The following is a 24543-nucleotide window of genomic DNA, read 5'->3' on the forward strand; positions in this document are numbered from 1 at the left end:
GTACATTTACAAAAATGGGAATATTTTGAGACTTCGTTGAATAAACCAGTCTGAAGCTACGTGCAACGTCTGTGACTTTTAAGAAAATAGTAATGTTTCCATAGTATTCCACTCTTTCTTTTCTTCTTTTTTTTCCCTTTCCTTCATTCCTCCTCCTCTTCTTCTTCTTCTTCTTTTTTTTTCTCTTGTGTTGTTTTGTATTTTCTCCCCCTCCTTTCCCATGCGTTCCTGTCAGCCTGTTGGCGGGCTGATTATATAACTATATTTACTATATAGTGATGTGTAGGCAAGAGCAGTTAACCAAATTTGGTGCATGTGTATGTGTGTGTGTGTATGGGTGTGTTTGTGTGTGTTTGTGTGTTGCATGGGTACAGATAGGGGTGGGGGAGGAAACAGGAAGGGAGGGAACTGGTGGGGGTGGTCATAGGGACTCAGTAAGGGATATGAGTTAGTAGGTGGGCGGGTATTGGTTGATAAATGATATGGTTCCATTATTTATTACTGTATAATTTTGCTGCATAATTCATTTGGATGATTATTAAGATTAATGCTAGAAGAATTGAATTATCACTGTTAAATTTAAGCAATTTTTTTTGAGAGCATAGGGGAAGTGACTGTATGTAAATTGATAATTGTTCATGAAAATGTAATTTTTGTTATGTCATTATGTACAGCAATAGCAAATTTGCTATTATGATCACAAATGTATATTTTCGTCATTTCAATTGTAGCAAATGAAAATTGTTTTTTTTCTATTACTTTGAATGGAACAGAATAAACATCGTTGAAAAAAAAAAAAAAAAAAGTGTGTGTGTGTGTGTGAAATACGAACTTTCACTATTACTTGACAATATCATTATGTCGCATTTCTATTTCATTTTCAAAAGTACTTTGCATTGAATCACAAAAAGGCATAATCCTATGTACCTGCCCCCCCCCCCCCCTCCACACTTGCTGTGTATGGCCGAGCTGCCATCGACTATAATGTACCCGAATGTGAATGAGTATCAGCTTTCAAAGACAAACGCTGTTTTTACGAACGCCATAATCGACAGATAGGTTCCGGTGCATTGTCATTGTACAGTCTGTAATATGATAATATTCATTATTGTGTATCTCATATCTCCATTCCATGCTATATATATCACCACAGCTATGGTTACTCTATCCCATCACTCTCTCCGTCATTCACGTCACCTTGCTTGGGTCACATGGGTCATTTTCGCTCCTGCCCACCGTCACTTAATTCCTCGTCTCATGCAAATTTGTGTTTTTCATCACAGATGATTTTAGCTGGCCAAACGCCATGCGCAGGACTTCTTTACAGCAATATGATGGCTGTGTATATAGTGAAGATGATTTTGTGACCGTTTGACACCCGAGCAAGGCAGTTGTGTGTGATTTCTTGTATAAAGTCAGCATCTATACAGACACATCAAACCGTGAAATTAGATGGCACTATCATACCTTCCCTTCCCCCTTTATCAGCAGTCGATCGTTCGCCGTTCCTTTTTTTTTGCACTCTAATATTGCAACGCACGCTGATGGGAAAATTGGAACATCTAATCGTGACTGTCATTTCTAATGTCCCGTTCTGGATATAAGAGGCCGAATGATATCTTACATTGATTATTACATTGAGACTTAATGAGTTCGTCCGAGATTAGCATATTAATGAGATATTTATGCTATCATAGAATACTATAAAATAGATTCAATATATTTAATAGATTCGATAGGATAGAATAGAATAGAATTGAATAGAATGAAATAAAATAAGATGAAATTAAATTAAATTAAATCCAATTAAATTAAACTAAATTAAATTGAATAAAAATAGAATAGAATCATCAACATACCATGATTCCGATGGATGCTCCGAGATGATTGTCCCGTTCAAGAACCAAGTTATAGTTGGTTCGGGGTACCCATCTATCAGACACGCTAGTCGCATGTACTTTCCCCTGCTGCCGCGAAGATCAGTCGACTCTGCCCGAACTTCGGGCGGATCTGACAATCGTTAAGGGGAAAGAAAGAGTGGGCAATCAGGAGACGGAATAACATCCATTGATCACACTGTTTCGATATTTCTATGTGGGAAAATGAAAAGCATTCATGCTTGAATCCTGATTACTCATCAAGTTGCACACTTAACTGATGATAAACGCGCTTTGTTGCATGAGGAAAATAATTAGAACTTGTACGACCAAATTACAATGCAGTGATATTTCTCAAAGGCCTATAAACTTTGACTATTGGACCTCTAAAGCACTACAAATGTATATAAGGTAAAGAAAAATCTCTAGAATTGAAAGCAAGACAGAACAAGATCAATTTCAGTTTGTTTTTGTTGTTTTCTATCGTGAGTTGACATTTCTGGCACAAAGAGAACAGTGCTGTCATTTTCTTCTCTCTACGTACTCAACTTTTATTTAGTGAAAATTAAAGATATGACTTCGGATATCTCGGGCTTCGGGGAAGAATAAAAGTATTAGAGTGTCCGGACTCCTCAAGAAAAAAATATTAAAAAAAAAACAACAACAACAAAATGTGTATAATACAGTGCCTGGCGCCACCCACTAAGACGCATAAAATGAACTGCCATCAGAATGTAAGCTCCAAACATGAAAAATGTCTCGTAATTTGACAAGTGAGATACATACCATGATTGTCTCATACACACATACATCAGTCTTATTCTCTTCTATCTCTCTCTCTCTCTCTCTCTTTCTTTCTCTGCCCTCCCTTCATAGTTTACTGAATATAATCTGTTTGTGTGTGTGTGTGTGTGTGTGTCATATATACAAACACATACACACCAATCTTTCTCTCTCTTCCTCTTTTCTTTAAGACAACAACACACACACACACACACATTTTTTTCTTTTTCATATAAACAATATACAAATTAGTTTATTACAAAATAATACAAGTTTCATTATGACAGCGTAAATACCACATTGTCAATATTGTGAATGAAAAAGAAAGAATTTTGTATATAAAAAAGATATAAAGAAAACACGTGCACATCCACACACACATGCACATACACACACGCACACGATATGAATGATAATCGCTGTACAGGCCTGTGATAGCCATTATGGCTACTAACGCTTTTGTAACTTTGTTGTTGTTGTTGTTGTTGTTGTTGTTGTTGTTGTTGTTGTTACACTTTTATTATAGGCTTTGTTCATATCCTCTCGCTTTGTGATAAACGTTGGGTTTACCTACATTGAACTCTGACATCAATTCCACGACGGGCAGTCTTCGCTGTGCCGAAAGCGTTATACGCTTCACACAAGTAGATTCCCCTGTGCTGCCGTGTGATGTTAACGATCGTGATCGTTTTATCTGCGAAAAGTGACAGATGAAGCGATTTCGAGTACACATGTATGTAGGCCCTACACACATGAATATGAAATCATCATGACATGAGAAATTAATGTGTCACATAACGCGCGGGAATCTTTCCCTAACAAAGATATTCATCAGAAGAGTTTTAGCTCTCAATACACTTCTGTGCGAAGGCTCCGCGCGCTGATGAAAATGAAAAGGTTGAATTACATCTCTGCCATTAACAATTCAAGAAAATTACATATTGGAGCTGGACTCGTTCTCACCAAATAAACATTATACATAATTCTATGCTCTAAAGTGCCAAAGTTTATATCAGCAGACAAGCAAAAGTAACTGCAAAAGAAAGGGATGGGTAGAACTCTTCCGTACCGTGGCATGGTTCAAAGCCCTTGCCGCCCGGCGGCTGCCATGAGATGTGCGCCTCCGGTACCGCGGACACCACGCAGGTTAGGGTGGCATTTTCCGTCTCATCGTAAGACACCCGCCATGGGCCCGTTCGACTCCACGATGGAACTCTTGGTACGGGATGTATTTCGTCAATTTCTGGTGGATCTTTAAGTCGTGTGATCATAAAAGGAGCAGGTAAAATTGATGACACAAGACGACTTCAGTGAATCCTCATTCTTCTTGTAGCCCTCATAAAGTAAGCTATAGAAGAAGTCTGTCACAGAAATGCACTTAAAAGCTGATAATGGTGATAAATGCAATTTACAACAGAGTCAAGTTTGTGAGGTGTCCATGTCTACAATAAAAAAAAACAGCTAGAACTCATTGCAACTTTATATAACATTGTTTTGCTCTGTTCTCTTAAGAAAAATTCCACAAAAGCTGTCTTGACAAACTGGAGGAAATTCGTGGTGCCAAGAACTCCCCACAGATTTTTATCAAAACAAATGACAGATACAGCTAGCATGACTGGGTGAAATTCGGGCACATAGATGAGAGAAAAATATGCCCCTTTTTTAGGCATTTGGCCCTAAACTGTCATCGTTCCAGCAATTATAGCATTGGGACTCAAAATCTATGGCCAGCCTATTGGTATCCAACACAGAAATGTCCGTCGTCAGAGGCTTAAAGCTGTTGGAGTTTACCTCGTTCACATATCTATACGACACCACTGTGTAAAAACGCGCGATTAATAAGTGTGATTGCTTCTCTTTGTCAAAAATTAATCCTACTTTTTAAGGCGCCTTAAAAACTAATGCATGCAGGCAGCGGCACTGCCACCCATCCGCCACTGCACATGCTATCCGCATGTATGGGCACCGATGCACGCGGTTTGTCCCCGAACGGCTCGATGAGCATAAACATAGTGGCGATTGGAACAGGGAGGTGAATACTCCACTTCCCCAGCCGATGATTGGGATATCTTTGGTGCGCTGCGAAATCAAGCGTGTAAGCTCATCAACTAAAATGATGTAAAGACGACAAGGTACCAGGTTCACCAATAAATAGCTTACAAAATAAGCTCTGTCGAAAGGGAAAATGCAACTAGACACTTCAGATATTGACAACTTTGAATACCGTCTTGACCTATATCGAATCGGCGCTATTTCATCCCCCATATTTCTTTTCCAATCATGCAATTTTCAAACAAAATGGGATACAGAGTATAAAATGTATTTTTGTATTTTGTTATAAGGAATTGTTCATTTGTTTTCTTCACCTTTGAAGTTGTGTTGAAAGCAAATATGTGATATGCTGCCCAGTAGGCCAAGAGCGTCAGCCTGAACACGGACAATTTCTTCGTAACACTCTGATTTTGTTTTCAGGACTGATCTAGAATAGGAACATGACTTGTAATAGCATACTAAAATTCCTCAAAAATCTTCTATGGGTTTAATCCAAGATGGTGTCTAAAATGGCTTTCTATTTCTTGTTTTTCTCATAACTTTGGGAGACGACAATCCCAACTCACACTTGAAATGTGTATGTATGTATTATATAATATATATATATATATATATATATATATATATATATATATATTTACAGCTTGAATAAAAACAAATATCATGTATACACAGCAATACCTATAAAATGATACAAGACACATGGAACAAACTCAGATTCAAAAGTAACACAGCTATGGGACCTAGATATGGCAGTTACATCTTAAGACATATTAAAAAAGTAAAAACAGCTGATTCCATTACAGTCACCTAAGATGACTAAATATATAATACACTGCACATCATTACATGAATATAAATTCAAAAATACATCAAACAACAATAAGTAAAGATCACGCAGAGAGTACACAACAGACAACAACCTTTCAAAAGGCAAAATACTAAATAAATCTAAATAGAACAAAATAAGTAAGAACTTCAGTGATTTATTATAAGTTTATAACTAAGTAAACATTACAATATTTGGGACGCCATCTTGGATTGCCGAAAACGCCTAAGGTTGATTTATGAGAAATTTCAGTACGTTATTCTAGATACATTTCTGGACCTATCCTTAACATATATATTAATATATATATATATATATATATATATATATATATCGGCTTGTTACTAAAAATGTCTAGGTTTAAGCCTGTTTTGGACCTTGTGCTTTTGGCCTATACAGTTTGTACAATCCTTGTCAATGTGGTGACATTTTTTTTTTTTTTTGGTCAATATATAGCACCAATGAAATATTTGTCTTTTGAATAGTACCAACGGATAACTGGCAATGTTTGAGTAATCCGCCTTGTAATGGAAAGAAAATGTTCCCAAGAGAGCAATATTATAACACTGACTGATGTGTTCATCGGTAAATGGTGTAATTATGTATTCATATACCATCATTGCCAGGATTAGTAGTGTAATATAATATGTTCTTCTGTGTGTCTGGTGACGTGTATGTGTGTAAGCACTGTTCGGGCGGCCATAGGCACACGTCGTTGTCCTCCATTACAATAACGAAATTGCCGTTGAAGTTCCCGGTGTTCCGTGACGGGTTGCATTCATCAATCGATTGGTTTCAATCTCACAATGCCCCCTCCCTCTCACACATAATACACTGTATCGGTTTTTGAGAGATAAGAACTTGACACTTTTCAATTCGACCGTGGCCATAAATGCATTGACAGAATCATTAATCTTGCTCAGGGTATCAATATGGGCATATAGACGTTGGCCGTTCTGTCTGATCTCCGTCATTCGCACGCGTTCGCTTCGTCATCGTCTTCCGCACAAAATCAACATCAAACATACTTTGGACACAGCAAAAGTGGGCTCACTTTTAAATAGAAATGTTATCATGATAATTACGTGCACTTACACGACACAGTGAGCGAGAATGTGTGTTCCATGTCCTCGCCCGATGTATGGACGGCGCATGTGTAGTTTCCTGCGTTTCTGCGATTGACTTCATCAAAAGTTATATTTGAAACCCAGAGCGGGGGTGATTTCTGGCTATAAGAAGTCGTGGAGAACGAATCCTGGGTGGGTTCTATAGTTTGGTCTCCATACACAATGAGCCTTCCTGGTCGCAGAGGTGGAACACAAAACAGGGCGAGAACTTTATACTAGCATGCAACAAGCCTTAAATGTGCCTTCGTAATAGAGCATACAATAATGTCATCATGATTAACTGTCATGTTGTATAACGTGAAACAACAGAGCTAAGACAGGAGTTGTTCAATGGCTATACGTTCAGTCACTGAGGTACAAAAAGAAAAATGCATGCGCACATCTATATTATTGTGATGTACATGACTAGTGCAATGACCATGGTGAATAATGCATAGTGAGATGTTAAAAGTTAATAGTGATTTTCAATATGATTATCTAAAAGACTTTGTACTTCCTGTTTAAAAAAAATAGTCAGGTCGACTCATAGCTGGAAGGGGCTTACTCTGTTTTTTGTTTTGTTTTGTTTTGTTTTGTTTTGTTTTTGTTTTTGTTTTTGCTTTTCTCTCTCATTCCAGGAAAAGGCAGTGATGGTTATGAAATATTAGCTCGTTTTCTTGGTCGCACAATATTGCATGCGTTTACGGAGCTCAATTTCATTGAAATGATGGATGATAATGAAACGCCAATGCAAAATGTGTGTTTAAATATTCAAACACTATGATCTAAAAGAAATTACATTAGATAATGATGTGGAAATCAAAGATAGGCATGCAAGATAGACGACCAGGACGATATACTGCAGAGACACTGAATATCTCTTGGTTACATTTAATCATAATGGGAGTGTCCTAATAAAAGAAATTAAAAGTGGCTATAACCGAAGTGTGTGATTAGACATTCATATAGCATTACTCCAGGAACAAATGATAAAAGTGGCAGACGACACCCTCATCTCTACTCTAGTTCTTAATTCTCGCGAAAATTCTAAGTTCATTTACACAGAGTTCTACTACAAATAATAGGCAGTCGCATGTACTTCGTACGTTGATCTATGTTATGTGTTTGGAGCTAGCTGTGCAAGTATGACAAATTTACACTTTTAACCACACTCAAACGAAAATGAACATTTGGATTTTTCACTTTATTGGAAGGGTCGTTGTGCAATCTGTGATCAAAATTAACTAGCAGCCTGCATTGAAGAAATGTGGGAACTGCATGAAAAAGAAGTTTTGTTTGTTTTTTTTAACACGGTGTCGATACAGCACGTTTATAAATATTAATCAATGAACAACGATAATGGATTACAATATGATTTCATGCACAATGTCGGCATGGAAGTACCGTATGATTCGCGGTAATTGTCATACCGTGCTAAACTATATGATGATCAACACTGATTCAATAGTAATATGAGATAAGAAATATATTGAAGCACGATTAATCACCAGAATCACATATAATTTGTCTGCAAGACAAGGTATGACAAAACACATTTTGCGAGCATGTCAATGATAAGTGCCGAATGTTCGATTGTGGTATGAGAGGGGAAACGATAAAGAGTTTAAAAAGAGAAATTTACATGATGATGCTGGATGACTCTACGCAATAATTCCATTCATCTAAATGGATTGCGAGGAACAATTTTTGGATGAGGGACCAGGCAGAAAAATATGCAAAGGTGATCAATAACTTGATACTGACCTTCAAGAGAATCAAAATCTAGATTCTCTTTCGATTCAACGCAAATACAGGATAGAAAAAAAACAAGAAAAGAGGAAATATTGCATTAGAAGAAAGCATTAGGACAAAGAAATATTTTTTCGTGGAGCATCATTTTTTTTTCAATCAACCCAAACATGCATATTATAGTAATTGTTGAGAAAAAAAAAGAGAGTTGTCATGCAATTATACTGTCACTAACAATATTATCAAGAAACAAGCAAACGGAAGTTCAGAAATACTAAAAGCAGAGATTCACACTATTTTTTGTTGTCATCATTTTTTACAGAACTTTCAAACATTCATACATCTTCAGGTTACAGGGCAGATTGGTACTGAGGAGTTTCAACCGACGAGGAAGCAGTCGGACAAAGGTTAAACAGTTTGAGGAAAAAAAAGAACGAAAATAAAAATAAATCTGACAGACATACTGTTGTTGCGTGCGTATCTGTACCAAAGGATGCTACCAGACCCCAAATTTTTAACTTTGCAGCTGAGTGTGGCCTGGTTGCCTTCGATCACCCTGACGAGGTCGTTGATGCCATCGGTGACGATGTAAGGCAGGGTATCGGTTGCTAAATCTATATGATATAGTCACAGTATCAACGAAGGAGGAATGAAACGGGCCATGAGTAACTGAACTGCAGGACGATGACGGTGAAGGAAGCCCGACAGGAGATCACAATACAACTTCAAATCACTGGAGCAGTATACTGTGCAGCGTTCTTGTCATATTGTAACATTCAATTTGTTTTGCGCTGATCTGACCTAATATGATAAAACTGTATTATTCAAATGAAAATTTATATAAAATCAATGGTATGTATTTCTTACCAAATTCTAAATTACATGCCGTGCTCGTTGACAAAGTGTTCATAAATGTACAATAAAATATTCAACTTTGTTAATACGTTCATTTCATTTCTTGACCTTCCACAAAGCAGTACCAATGGTAAGGCTAACACCTGTGAGTGTATGTCTGTCTGTGCGTCTGTGCGTCTGTATATAATGCTTGTGTAAATGTGTCAGCCGCGTATAGCAATGCCGACAACATGCATTTAAGGTATTTACGATGAAAGTGAAAGTTTACCTAATCACTGTAATGCTGATCATCACAAACACACACGAACACAAATCGCAATTTTATGCATGTAAATTACTAATGACGTTCTTGATAATTGCACACAAATCTATATGTATAGCATATAAACGCTCACCAAATTTAGGAACATTATCCTACAAAATAGGAGCATACATACCATTTCTATGCACATGCACAAATTGTTACGCATGTAGGTATGCGTAAACTACAAAAAGTGGGCATGATAAGGAACTTCACAACTAATTCATTTTCTGCATGTTCTCATCCTGTCCCTCTTATTTAATTTTATCAATTGGTGCGAAAAATTCTTTTTTCTTTTAATCAAGCATTGACGTGAATGATATTAAAGCAATTCGACTGTTCCGTGAGTTTAAATTTGGCATAGACCCAAAAAGAAACTGAAAAGACAAATCAAAGCGTATGTGACTGTGCTGTAACCTCACGGAAAAGGAGTAAAATACGCGTAAATGGAGAAAGGAAAATTCGGTTTTGAGTGACTGCCCCTGGGCCAATCCTGAATTCTTGTAACCAGTAAAAGAAAAAAAATCAAATATTTGATCAAATAACAAAATGACTAAATGTTCACAGCATCTGTATGTATATATTTGTATCTATAGTGTACGTATATAGCCATGGTACGTACACAAATTTTTTTAGAGTTTCTTTCTTTTCCCTATGAAATTTGCTAATTTGCTATTTTTCATAGTAGCATATTCATATCAAAATAAATTTTAATCGTTACTGGTTTTACATCTTTAAAAGCTAACAATCCTGCTAGTAGACCCATACAATTAGTTTTATCGCTATGCATCACAATTTGTATACAGATTATGTATATTTTTATCAAATGGAATGTATATCATGACACATGTATTTAAATGTCATGTGGAATATGAATAAATAAATACAAAAAAAATACAAATAGAAGTGGACTCGTTGCCCCCAAATATTGTAATTATCCAAAGAGTTTATACATGGCGTATTCAGTACCCGAAAACAGTGGGTTAATGCTCAGATGATAACAGGCATTTTAAAAAGATAAGAAGAAAGATATCAAGCGATTGACCTTCAAGGGGACGTATATATTTTAAAAAAAGGTATGCAACAGCCGGAAGCTAAAAAGTATTGTCAATTTATATCTGCCTCATATTCACGATTATTGAATTCCATAAAATATTCACGAGACGCCTTTGTCCAATATAAATGACAATATTAGACTCGGAACCTCACTTCGAGGCCACGAGCCGTGTACACGAGGGCTCATCACATCACAGTAATACACCTTTGTACCACCATTAGTTGATTAACTTCTGTGATCGCACTTCCCCGACCCGACAGCGACAAGCAAAAATAAAACCCCACATGCGATATAACACGGTCATCATGCGTGGCAAGAGTTTAGAATTAATTTCAGGGTCTCCGCCATGCTACAAGCCCACAGAAACATGCATTAAAATTAGCAAATTACACAAACCGTGCATCACCATGCAAATTGTATAGGATAATGCAAACCATGCGTAGTTGGAACTTGGTTTCATAGTCTCAGAACATGCGTTTCTACAATAATCATTGAGGAATGGTTTGGAAAACATTGCAGACGAAAAGAAAACAAATTAAAGTCAGAAGAGAAATGAAAAGAGAGAACAACTTTAACGGTCCATGCAAGTGCAAACTTAATTTCGTGCCAGAATCAATAAATAAATGTTTACTGAATGCATGCATATCACACTTCTGAGAAGTAGGAAATCGTGGCATGGGGGCTCCCGTAGAAAAGTGGACCGTGTTATCTTCCTCCTATACTTGGGCTGCGCCAAATGTGTAAGCAAAATCAAATTATCTTACTGTAATTCCAAAATAACATATATTATTGTACGCAACAATCTCGCCATATGAATTGTTGTTTGTTTATGTTTTCATTCCCTCTCTCGACCCTTGAGTAGCCAAAGAAATTAATGTTCGTTGTTATAGACACTTGTTACAGAACAAAATTGCTTCGGTTTGTAGCACATTATTTTATTGTTTTGTAGCAACATCACGATACTGTGGAGGTTTTTGGGTCATTATGATGAATACTTTCAGGTATCGTATTTATCGCGCAAAGCAAGGGGCTATCATGGTTTAATTATCATAGCTGAATCAAACAAAAGGACATGACCAACGGAGATGCATTACGGCAGATCTCCAATTCAAACCCTGGATTCCAGCAATATTCATGCTACACCATGACAGTTGGGGAAAAAAAGGTTGTAGTGAAACTACAGGTATCATCTGGTTTTGACGGGAATATAAAAAAACATGCAATGAATTGTTCACATTTCTACACGAAATCACACAGCAAACACACACAGCAAAACTCGTTTCAATCGCGGGATAAGGCAATTTTTGGAACATCCATCTAAGCTCTATAACGCCATTTGGCTATCAGCATATAATAAGCTGATAAGAGGAAATCTTACTCGACTGCCAAAATAGTCATTATTGCTTGAAAAGTATCACAGTTGACTGTCAATAGTTATGCAAAACACTGTGCAAAAAGCGTATCTTTATTCTATACATTTCACACGAGGTATTATCATCGTATACGGCCTAACAACTAACTACAATTTGTAGTAATTGTTTAAAGCCAACAATAGACAGGTTAGATATAGGAAAGGCAGAGAAACTTTCATAGCATATCATGTTTCACTCTCTATTAAAGTGTGGAATTGTTTGAATGAAGTGAGTTTTCACTCTGACACATTCACGATACAATTTATATTTTGTGACTAACTTATAATAATTGACTAGTATGATATACCGACACTGATATATAACCGTTGCGATAGGAAGTCAAACGTTTGTGTTTTAAAAATCCCGGTCTGGAACAAACATCATAGCCTCGATCATAATACATGAATAAACCTGATAAAATATCTAGCAAGGTAATAGTATAAAAACTATGATTTTATAACACAGACTGAAGTAATATTATGTCTGTTTAATAGTGTTGAATATGCATTTACCAAACCATTCCTTGCAAATAGGACACTTCAACCGGTGCATGCAAATGGAAACAATACTCTTGTTCGCAAAGGATTCTAGGAAGGTACTTACTAGTCTGAGATGACTTGATGTTTTTAGATGCGGAGAAGGCAATGGGTTTTTCTAAAACCCTTGACGCCTTACTTGAGTCGGTGTTTGTACAAAGAATTTCTTAAAACAAATAGGACGTTAATAACCTTTTAACATAATTTATCAGATACACATGAGAACGGAACAACTAAAGTGTGTTTTTACGTCACCCTCTTCTGAATCGTGTAAATATACTTCGTCAAAATTTTTATAGCAACTACTGAATGACAAAGAAACTAAACTACGCGTGTGTAAAATATTGCAATGAAGACTTCCCTTGTTGCGAATTAATTGCAATTGATCACGGTTACGTTTCTGTAATGATTTTGAATATATAGTTGTTTCTTTTTGTTCAGCTTAGTAACTAACCATTATATTCACATACTCCCTCCAATTAAGTTCCTCATTCAGGAATTCACTTAACATTCATCAGTTAATTGTTAAATGTTAACTGACGTGGTGCAAGCCCCGGGCAAGCTTTGTGGTTGTTACGGCAATCTTTTATAAACGAAGCAAAGCAAGCATATAATTCGAAAAGAAAAAAAAATAAAGAAACTGTGTATTGGTATGTTGAAGTTGTAGCAGGTCTGAAATTACCATTTGGATTCAATTATTCAAACTTTTTTTTCAACAGAATGTACAAGAAATATGTGAAATCTTAATATCTGAATAATATCTTAATTAATATCTTGATAAGCCATCAGGAAACAAGCTCTTGGTGTGCTGAATCATAGGGGCACATTGAGGGTTTTCGCGTTTACTCATGGGGCTTAAACCGTCTATCTACCTCTGCATAAAAAGGAAAACCTAAGACGACTGGAAATGGGCATAGATATTATGAGAGTAAACTGTAAAGTTACAGAACCCTAACAATATTCTTTAATTGAAGTGTGAATGAAAAGCCTCAAAACACCATCCAACCTTCACGTTGCTGAAGGTGATATCAGAATGCTAAGTTGTTGTTTTTCCTGTGCTTTCAAGTCTGTTCAAGTTTGGTATGCAAAGCGCGTATGGATTACGAATATCATAAAGTCTTATTACTATTATCATTCATAAACCTTTGATATTGGTTGTGTGTGCATTACTGTGCACGACAGTTGTGAGAGAAGTTGTGGTGGTTGGAATAGTCTGTTAAAGTACCCGTAACGTTTCGGCGTTGCTGGTGGCTGGGGTGTGTTGCTGGTGCTTGATTGTCTTTGCGGAAACAAATGTTTATGTGAACAGGGGTAAAGTGGTGGCGGTGGTACAATGACATGGTGCAGTGGTTTGACTGGTAGGCAATGATGGATAATGTGTACAATTATTAAGATGATGAATAGATTTAGAAGGTATGCATAATAATGATATATGATTTATAAGGCACTCATATCTGATGTCTCCAAGCACGTTTATAATTTCAGATTACAAAGTAATCCGGAATGTATATTGTGTGAGAAAGAGTACAGAAAAGAGATGAATGAATAAAAAGGAATGGCTTGTTTCTCTAATTTTTTTTTTTCTGAAGGATATTCCTGTATGTTATACTTTTTATTCATTAATATTTTGTCCAAAAAAAAAAGCACAATAACATTATACGACATCGGTTCGAAAGGAATGAGAAATACGTCTAACATTGGAATACTGAATCTATATTTGTTTTTTGTTTTTTGTTTTTTCTGGACGTCGCTGACAAAAGGTGATAGAGATTGGAAATGTCCAAGATGGCCAGTCCGAAAGTGACCATACCCTATGTCTCGAACATTTGCCTACCGTTGAATTTGACATTAATATCTGTATACCAGACACGAATTATAAGATCAAATGCATAGCACCTTGTATCCAGTGTCGCAATTGTCTCCCTTCATAAAGTCGAGTAATAGATATGACTCAGGCTATTTTGAGCCACTGCACACTTCCACCTCCATTAAACACCCACACGAGTTACTTCAGTTGTATATTGGCTGCAGATCTCGTGAAAATTTCGACTGACACAGAATATGTTGGATACCATTGTCTAAGAGCAACTTTAACACTGAACTTGCATTAGAGACATAATGGATTTTATCGTTATCAGCCACTTTTGTGGAGGCATATTCATGTTCAGTTTTGTTCAATGGCATTCATTTCCAGCGAACAATGCCTCCGATTTCAAGTACAAACAACGATGTGACCATTTTGAACCTAGAATTAAAAGCAAACAAAAACAAAGTATGGTGAGTGTTCGCTTAACATGACTGAATATGATATGCAATGATGAACGAAATTATGAGATCTACATTATATCTAAATGTCTCCTTGTTACAATACAAATATACAAAGTGAAATAAAAAATGCATTTGTGATATTACAAAGTGAAAAAAAAATCACTCCATGTTTAAGTTGCCTTTTGCAGTTTCCATGAAACAAATGTACAAGAAGGTCGTGGGATATGAAAGTTTCAAATGTGTCCCAGAATATTAATATCGTTTAAGGTCACGTATTCAAATTAGATGAACGGACGACCATGGCCGCACATCTCCTACGTGTTTTCACAAAAATCATCGGTAGATCTCTTTGTTTTTTTTTAATATCATTCTAGGAAGTAGTCGTATCCTTTCAATTTACTTGTTCTTACTAAATTGGAAAGTATAAATAGTAACGATGACTTCAAACAGGGCAGGGCTTCATAGTTGCCATGAATTACTGACAAAGAAATGTTTTACACCATTAAATGCACAACCGAAAGGTGGGATTGTGATGTAACGCCGTCGTTAGCCCGTTTAATGTCGATATGATAATGGTGATAGCTAGAGGTCAACATAGATATTCAAACATGAATTCTGAAACTTTCGTAGTTGTACTTTCTTTCTTACTTTCACTCTTGTCTTTATTATGACATTACCCCTCTTATCTAATTGTATCAATTTGAGCTCGATGTGGAGTTTTCTTTTGAGAAAACAATTATTTTATTCCACCGTGACAGCAATGCAAATGTAACAGCATAGTCGTTGGAATACATCATCACTTATGTTAATGCTTTAAATAAGAAAGACGTTAAAATATTCAGATATTCAACAGAAAAGCTCACGACTTACCTTGCTTTCCTACACCAATAAACGTGAAGAGGAGCAGCTGAAGCGAGCCCCACCAAATAACACTCGTCGCCATGGTTACGATGAATAGATGACTATCTGATAATCGGTAATTTCAAAGGAGAGTGAAAAAAAAAAGAATATCCCACAAAGTGCCCACATTTGTGATAATGATTACACAACTCGTTTACACATGATGACAGGACATAATCTAGCGGAAAACCCCGACGATATAAAAGTTGTATGATTCCGCCCCAGTAATCACTTTTGCAAAGAAAAGAAAAGAAAACAAAAACAAAAACAGAAGAAGCTTTAATTACAATAAAAATGCGCATTTATTTACACATGAGAGAGTGAAAATTGTGTGACCGCATTATATCCGGGCATTATATTCGAACGATTTAACATTGTCATTCTTGTCATATCCAGGTACATAAATAAATGAACTACACCGGGTATAACCGTCAAAGAAGGGTAAATTTTCAAATCTCCCTGTTATATACCTTTAAGGCCATTAGTATCTTTGCACAATGATACATCCAAGATCACCCTATATAATCCCAAATACAGTTAATACACCATTTTCGTTGCTCCCAAGATCACATAACTAGGAAACCCTTCAGGCTGACCAAAGCTACGCTCAGCGAACGGGGCTCCAAAACTTCCCCATCCACTGACGCGCCCAAATCAATTTAATATTAAAATCATATCTGTTTCAAAAAGCTTTTTATCGATTTACCGTTACATTATCTATGTGAACATGAATAATGCAACATAGTCGCGGTATTCTTCTGTAATGAGAAGTTGAGTACATCCACAATATGGCTGCACAATAAAGGATAATAATGCTGACGATAGTGCATAAACGTGGTCATCGTTATTTTCAATGAAGGTTTATTTATTATTTATTGTCTCAAGCCAATGGAGTTGTGCATTGGATCTGTAGTGCCCTTTTAGCAAACAGAAAGAGTCACCACGTATTGCCACAAATATTCATGAAGGACAGAAACAGTTTTGTGACTTAATTCTTATACAGTTTTATCTAGGCTCACAGAGAAGAATAGCCATGTTTAGCGCTTTCATTTGCTGTGTCAATCTACAAATAGCCTTCGGCACTTCGGTAATAGCGTAACAAAGTATCAAGTAAAGCCGATTATGTTTGAATATCGCGTTGATGTAAAATTTGACATTACACGGTGGATATTCAGCTGTGAAGAGAACTCGCTGGGGTTTTTTTACGTAAAAAAAAAATCTCTACTTCTTCTGTATTCTTCGACGTTGCACCTTTCTGCAAAGTAGAGATACAAAATCAATCATTGTATTTGCACCTACTGTAGAATAAGTTGTACTTTGGCATAAGTTCTTGCTATATGACAGGGGACACCATTTATTTATCATTTTTTAAGAAGAGGTAAACCCCGTGACATTATTCTGTAATCCTTCCCCTACGATTTAAAATTTTGATTCCCCCCTCCCCCTAACGATGTGGATTATATACCAAAATGCTTCTGCTCATGAAATCATGAATATGATGCCCAACCCATTCGAGGCAAAACTTACTGGAAGAAACTGTATTCATTTATAGTCAAACTAAAGATTCTTATAACTGATTGACAATTTGCCCTTCATCGATGTAAATGATATACACACCAATATTCAAGGTTTTTAGAAACAGCCATGATAAAAGTCATGGGCATACGTTCTTGAGTATAGGATTCGAACCCACAAACTCCTGATTGCTAGACAGGTGTCATATCCACAAACTACAGAGCTTGGGTGTGCCCGACATCCAGTGATGATTATGATCCCTTATGGCAACGGGTATACTGTATTTATCCAAACTAATTATTCTTATCCATTCATTAATTCATTAATTCATTCATTTCTTTTTTCCAACAGAAACATATAATGTTTTACAGAAGGTGAATGCATAAAATTAACATTACGATGTACAGTACACGAAATATGTAAAAAAGAATTATGCGAAACATTTAGAGTACATCGTGAAAGTGCTAGGAATTGGGAGGGGTGCTAGAAAAGCAATGCTTGTTTAGGGCACACCCCCCCCCCCCCCACTCTGAAACGTAATCATAGGCACTCCTACAAATTACTGATATTTTTATAAATAGAAATCGGAGTTACAAAACTCCATTACATGAACTACGACATAGAAATCTAATCAGCCCTAAACAAACACCCTGAACAAGTCCCAACATTAAGCACGCAGAAGACAAAGGAGAGAGAGAGAGAGAGAGAGAGAGAGAGAGGGAGAGATGAGGGAGAGAAAAGAGAGGAGCTAAACCTGGTGTGAAGCTGAAAAGAGCGATGATGATAGGACAAGAAGTAATGGAGAGTCGAAGCCGCTGAACAACAATTGTTTGGTGTTAAAAGAAGTTTGTTGTCTGGTTCTTTTGCAACGTACGTTCAAGGAAACGGCAAAATGTTAGTATCTTATACTATTAATATATAAAAAGATAGTTTTGATAATGAGACTCAGATTTTTTTTTTGTGTAAAGAACTAGTTTTTTTCTTCTTTAGATTAATTTTAGAAGTATTTAGGCTAGGGCCGCTTTTAAACTATGTACAATAGGATTTTTTTCGCAAACATGCTAGTGAAAATGGGAGGTAATGAGTTGCTGCTCAGTTTGTACATAAATTGGCAAAGATGGTAATGATAAAGATCGGTTATCTTGAAGATCTTGATATTTACAAAGAATAAAACATCAGTATGAATCTCCAAGATATGTTGCAAATTGTACGAAGGATTTGCCTTTTTTTTTTCTTGGGGAGACGTGACATCCTATCGGAATAATTGGAGTGTTTCCCCAGGCTATAATACCATAATTAAGGTAGGGTGGCACTTAAAGTTGAATATAACTTTAAGAGGGTGGGGGTTGGAATATAGAATTTAACTTTATTGATGACACCAATGTGATCCCATATTTTATCGCCTAAAAACTCTAAAGGCCCATGATATACATTTATACTTAACTGCCATATTTATGTATAAACACATTCGAAATTTATTACCATTTTTCCATAATGCCCTAGGAACCAATGACCATATTCACCCATACCCTACCCGTCGTTCCCATGATTTTCATTTAAGTAATCCAAAGCGTTTACTTGCTCAAAAGTCGATTAGACATCACGGTCCGGATGCATGGAACACTCTTCCTTAGGAGTTGAAACAGTGCGCCTCCTTGTTTTCATTCAAAGCAAACTGAAAAAAGCATATTTTACTACAGTATACTTCAAATATGTACGAATTAAGCACGAATAATTTATATGACTCATGCTGGTATCCCGATAGCAACATCGTAAGTCGTTCCCTCTTCCAGCAAACCAAGTTTATTATTCTAAATTCCAGCCTATCTGCCCCTGTGCACTTTCAAGCACTTGCACGCACATTCACCACCATCACACATCAGAGTTTATTTTTCCCTGCTATCTTCGCAGCAGAATTTGTATTGTTGCGAATTTAATACGTTCCTACCTTTTCCTCGGGCCGGCCATTTTTTCAAGCAATGCTTACAATGGCGGCCCTCCGCATTATCGCTTCTTAAATATACTATTGTTATTGTAATCCCAGCTGCATAGACATGCATACTGTAATATTATATCATTAATTTCCTTTTATATCGTTGTTTATGCAAGTCAAACGACTCTGTTTCAAATATACTTTGTATGTTTCCCATGTCCATGGTTATGTAATTTATGTAGGCCTATATATTGATTTGCAGAAAATAAAGTATCTATCAAACAAATGTTAAGAGATATTGTATGACAAACAATGGAAGTTGATCGTCGATTATCAAACCTAAAAATTTAATGTGACTTCATGTATAATTTTATCATCTCAATAGTACTATATTTCATTGGAAAGACTATCTCACAAAAGTACAAAATAACATACACTTACTTTTAGGAAGATTTAAAGATAACTTATTTGACCTTCTTCAATGAAGCAACTTTTTAAGTACAAATCTTAATGTATCCACCAAAATGTAAGGATTTTAATGCGAAAAAAAAACTTTGAGTCGTCTGCAAACAATAGAGAAGATACAATATAAGAAGCATTTATTTATGTCATTTTCATTCGTAATGAACAAAAGAGGTCCCAGTAAACTGCCCTGCTCTTACGTCGAGTTGTATGATTAGTTTCAGTTTCAGTTTCAGTAAGGTTTATTTCTCCACTTGTACATAACAGAAAATAAGAGTAACAATATCGAACATTTTACTGGTACTCACAAGTCATGAAGATATAAACAAAATTTCACATTACAAATATGTAATCATGTTAAATAATACATAAATTTCATTACAGATCTTTAAGTGTACAGGTGGAGGAAACCGTTATCAATAAGCAAAATGCTTGACTTGGACAACGGCCTCTGAACATAATGTGCCTTGTAATAATTTTTTTGTTTAACTAAAGGATTATGTTCAAACTGATTGACAAATTGCCTTTTATCGTAGCAAAAGTTGTCAATCAAAAAAAAAAAAATAAGATGTCAATCAAAATACGATAGAGTATCTTTACCTACTGCCATAAAGGATGAGAACCATCACTACACCTGACAGAGAATAAGTCCTGCTTACAGCTTGAGACGCTGGTGCAGGTGTAGCTCCGGGGCGGGGCAGAAGGGAAAGGGTCGACCTGGCACTACACAGTGGTTTGGGGAGTGACATTGAGGCCTAAGTTGAATTGCCCCCAATGCACATCTTTTTTTTTCTTCAACACATAATGATATAAAGAATGTGTCAGAAAAATCACTAATAAACATAAGATATTTTACCTGCACTTCTCTTTCCTTGTGTTTAGTAATATTGGTTGGGTATATTGTTGGGGATTTGTTGAGGCTTGGTTTTTTTTTTTTTTTGGGGGGGGGGGGGTTGTTCTTAATTTTGTTTTTGTCTTTTGGTGGGGAGCTAGACTGATAGAACAAACAAAATCAATTCAACAATCCATCTTTTGAGTGTATAATCATAATGCACGACTGATGTAATATTTCTTCACATCACAAACACTATTCACTGGTGATTTAATGATCAGCATCGTCATATTTATGAGATAGATCAGATCCCCAGCATAACTTCACGAAGTGATACTTCGAAGAGCTATTTTACGCGGTGAGAAAGACAGTCAGTGCCAAGTGAAGATAAATCATGGTAACGCTTGAGAAACATATTCAATGAAAGATGAGAACATTTGGGAAACATGGTGAAGAGATGAAAGAACTTACCTTAACATGAAGAACATTTGGTGCTTCATAAATGGCATCTAAGCAGTTTCTAAACTGGGCTCAAATTATTTCACACGAAGATGAGATCGATGGATGGTAACTGTACAGAAATCCGGAAAGATTTGAGACGATGTACCAATTATCTGCAGCAGAGTAATGATCAAGTTTGCTTTTGTTTATTTTTTTTTAACAACAGGGTGATTTACGGCACAAACAAAATTTCGAACCTTAGAAAATCGATCGGCCAACTTATGATGTCCTGCGCTATTGAAAGCTGAAATAATTCTGAGTGTAAGGGTTAGCAGGCCGGTTCTATAGGGCTGTCTCCTGTCGGTGGTTGTGCTGCGCATACGACGGTCTGCTCGTTGCGCTTCATTCAACATTTCCACGGCAACAGTTTTTATGAGATAATCGGATCTAACTTGACACGTTCAGGTTTATCACGAATGCAGCAATGAGTATAAAGCCATCATTTAATCATTGTAGAATACGGTAGCCATTGCCTCCCGCGTGTTCGTATCCATCGCGTGAACGTTGGAGGTTGTAATCTCCTGTATTCCTTTCCTGTGTATTTTAGGAAAAAAATGTGTGTAAAGCGGTTTGGCTATAATATCTTTGCATTGTGTACATGTACTCATACATTTCTAAGGCTATTTATATTCCTATCTACATTACATGAAACTATTTCATTCCATCGTCACAAGTCAAGTTTAGACGACCATAAATTATAGTATAACAAATGTTACCTAACATCAAGATTTTAAGAGATGCGAAATCTCGTCTTCTCGACTTTTTACGTCCGGGAAGGTATCAAGGTGACTTGTGAGGTCTCCTCTTCTCGACTTCCCGGGTCCGGGAAGGCATCAAGGTGAGATGTGAGGTGTCTTCTTCTCGACATCTCGGATAGGGGAGGCATCAAAATGAGATGTGATATCCGTCATCACAATATCTTGGGTCTGGGAAGGCATCAAGGTAAGATGTGAGGTCTCCTCCTCTCGACTTCCCGGGTCCAGGGGGCATCAAGGTGAAATGTGAGGTCTCGTTTCTCGACTTCTCAGGTCTGGGAAGGCATCAAGGTGAGATGTGAAGTCTCGTCTTCTCGACTTCTCAGGTCTGGGAAGGCATCAAGGTGAGATGTGAAGTTTCGTCTTCTCGACTTCCCAGGTCTGGGAAGGCATCAAGGTGAGATGTGAGGTCTCGTGTTCTCTACTTCTCGGGTCTGGGAAGGCATCAAAGGTGAGATGTGAGGTCTCGTCTTCTCGACTTCTCAGGTCTGGGAAGGCATCAAGGTGAGATGTGAGGTCTCGTCTTCTCGGGTCTGGGAAGGCATCAAGGTGAGATGTGAGGTCTTGTCTTCTCGGGTCTGGGAAGGCATCAAGGTGAGATGTGAGGTCTCGTCTTCTCGACTTCTCAGGTCTGGGAAGGCATCAAGGTGAGATGTGAGGTCTCGTCTTCCCGACTTCCCTGCTCTGGGAAGGCATCAAGGTGAGATGTGAGGTCTCGTCTTCTCGACTTCTCAGGTCTGGGAAGGCATCAAGGTGAGATGTGATGTCTCGTCTTCTCGACTTCTCGGGTCTGGGAAGGCATCAAGGTGAGATGTGAAGTCTCGTCTTCTCGACTTCTCGGGTTCGGGAAGGCATTGGGGTTAGATGTGAAGTCTCCTCTTCTCGACTTCCCGGGTCCTGGAGGCATCAAGGTGAGATGTGAAGTTTCGTCTTCTCGACTTCTCAGGTCTGGGAAGGCATCAAGGTGAGATGTGAGGTCTCGTCTTCTCGACTTCTCAGGTCTGGGAAGGCATCAAGGTGAGATGTGAGGTCTCGTCTTCTCGACTTCTCGGGTCTGGGAAGGCATCAAGGTGAGATGTGAGGTTTCGTCTTCTCGGGTCCGGGAAGGCATCAAGGTGAGATGTGAAGTCTCCTCTTCTCGACTTCCCGGGTCCTGGAAGCATCTCGTCTTCTCGACTTCTCAGGTCTGGGAAGGCATCAAGGTGAGATGTGAGGTCTCGTCTTCTCGACTTCTCAGGTCTGGGAAGGCATCAAGGTGAGATGTGAGGTCTCGTCTTCTCGGGTCCGGGAAGGCATCAAGGTGAGATGTAAGGTCTCGTCTTCTCGGGTCTGGGAAGGCATCAAGGTGAGATGTGAGGTCTCGTCTTCTCGGGTCCGGGAAGGCATCAAGGTGAGATGTGAGGTCTCGTCTTCTCGACTTCTCAGGTCTGGGAAGGCATCAAGGTGAGATGTGAGGTCTCGTCTTCTCGACTTATCGGGTCTGGGAAGGCATCAAGGTGAGATGTGAGGTTTCGTCTTCTCGGGTCTGGGAAGGCATCAAGGTGAGATGTGAGGTCTCGTCTTCTCGACTTCTCAGGTCTGGGAAGGCATCAAGGTGAGATGTGAGGTCTCGTCTTCCCGACTTCCCTGCTCTGGGAAGGCATCAAGGTGAGATGTGAGGTCTCGTCTTCTCGACTTCTCAGGTCTGGGAAGGCATCAAGGTGAGATGTGATGTCTCGTCTTCTCGACTTCTCGGGTCTGGGAAGGCATCAAGGTGAGATGTGAAGTCTCGTCTTCTCGACTTCTCGGGTTCGGGAAGGCATTGGGGTTAGATGTGAAGTCTCCTCTTCTCGACTTCCCGGGTCCTGGAGGCATCAAGGTGAGATGTGAAGTTTCGTCTTCTCGACTTCTCAGGTCTGGGAAGGCATCAAGGTGAGATGTGAGGTCTCGTCTTCTCGACTTCTCAGGTCTGGGAAGGCATCAAGGTGAGATGTGAGGTCTCGTCTTCTCGACTTCTCGGGTCTGGGAAGGCATCAAGGTGAGATGTGAGGTTTCGTCTTCTCGGGTCCGGGAAGGCATCAAGGTGAGATGTGAAGTCTCCTCTTCTCGACTTCCCGGGTCCTGGAAGCATCTCGTCTTCTCGACTTCTCAGGTCTGGGAAGGCATCAAGGTGAGATGTGAGGTCTCGTCTTCTCGACTTCTCAGGTCTGGGAAGGCATCAAGGTGAGATGTGAGGTCTCGTCTTCTCGGGTCCGGGAAGGCATCAAGGTGAGATGTAAGGTCTCGTCTTCTCGGGTCTGGGAAGGCATCAAGGTGAGATGTGAGGTCTCGTCTTCTCGGGTCCGGGAAGGCATCAAGGTGAGATGTGAGGTCTCGTCTTCTCGACTTCTCAGGTCTGGGAAGGCATCAAGGTGAGATGTGAGGTCTCGTCTTCTCGACTTATCGGGTCTGGGAAGGCATCAAGGTGAGATGTGAGGTTTCGTCTTCTCGGGTCCGGGAAGGCATCAAGGTGAGATGTGAAGTCTCCTCTTCTCGACTTCCCGGGTCCTGGAAGCATCTCGTCTTCTCGACTTCTCAGGTCTGGGAAGGCATCAAGGTGAGATGTGAGGTCTCGTCTTCTCGACTTCTCAGGTCTGGGAAGGCATCAAGGTGAGATGTGAGGTCTCGTCTTCTCGACTTCTCAGGTCTGGGAAGGCATCAAGGTGAGATGTGAGGTCTCGTCTTCTCGACTTCTCAGGTCTGGGAAGGCATCAAGGTGAGATGTGAAGTCTCGTGTTCTCGACTTCTCGGGTCTTGGAAGGCATCAAAATGAGATGTGAGGTCTCGTATTCTGAGCTTCTC

Source organism: Diadema antillarum, unplaced genomic scaffold (genome assembly GCF_040938485.1).
Source record: "Diadema antillarum isolate AM-2024a unplaced genomic scaffold, OU_Dant_1.0 seq00001189_RagTag, whole genome shotgun sequence".
Lineage (NCBI taxonomy): Eukaryota > Metazoa > Echinodermata > Echinoidea > Diadematoida > Diadematidae > Diadema > Diadema antillarum.